The sequence below is a fragment of the Penaeus monodon genome, chromosome 28 (genome assembly GCF_015228065.2).
Source record: "Penaeus monodon isolate SGIC_2016 chromosome 28, NSTDA_Pmon_1, whole genome shotgun sequence".
NCBI classification, from domain to species: Eukaryota; Metazoa; Arthropoda; class Malacostraca; order Decapoda; family Penaeidae; genus Penaeus; species Penaeus monodon.
Window position 1 is genome coordinate 4,177,258 of NC_051413.1, and position 481 is coordinate 4,177,738.

A 481-nucleotide genomic window follows, 5' to 3' on the forward strand; every position below is an offset into this window, starting at 1 on the left:
ATTTAAGCTAATAATACCTTTCCGTAAATATTTCCTTAACTATACGAGAAAAAAAAAATGTTGAAAACAAAACCATCTTCCATGATTTACATTAAAAAAATAGTTAAGCAACAACCTTCCTTAACCTTTTTTTTTTCATTAACTTTCTCCATGCAGCTTCGCAAACACAAACAAAATATTACAGCTGCTTATCAAAGCCATCTTCGTTCACTTTATGGTACTTACGAGGAGTCGATTAGCTTTCTGACGAGATCAAGGCGGGGGCCATGTTTACCTTTTTCTGCGCGGGAAAAACGCAGCCGAGGACAAAAGGGCAATTTTTTTTTATATACTTTAAGCTTTCTATTTATCTTTGTGGAAGTTTCTTTTTATATATAAGCCAAGGAGGACACGATAATATTTTATTTTTCATTTTTTTAGAATTTAAGCTTTCGATTTGTCTTTATGGATTTTTTTTTTATCTAAGCCGAGGACAAAACGG

At 32.4% G+C, this 481-nt stretch overlaps 1 protein-coding gene across 1 annotated transcript in view; it reads right to left on the reverse strand.

The window, feature by feature from the left end:
• The window catches only part of LOC119591296, a 16,450-nt gene extending 15,990 nt beyond the window's left edge, over positions 1-460 (reverse strand). Inside the window, exon 1 of the mRNA XM_037940023.1 lies at positions 226-460. The gene's annotated coding sequence lies outside the window, so the exon portion shown is untranslated. The remainder of the gene's footprint in view (positions 1-225) is intronic.
• Between the last annotated feature and the right edge of the window lie 21 nt (positions 461-481).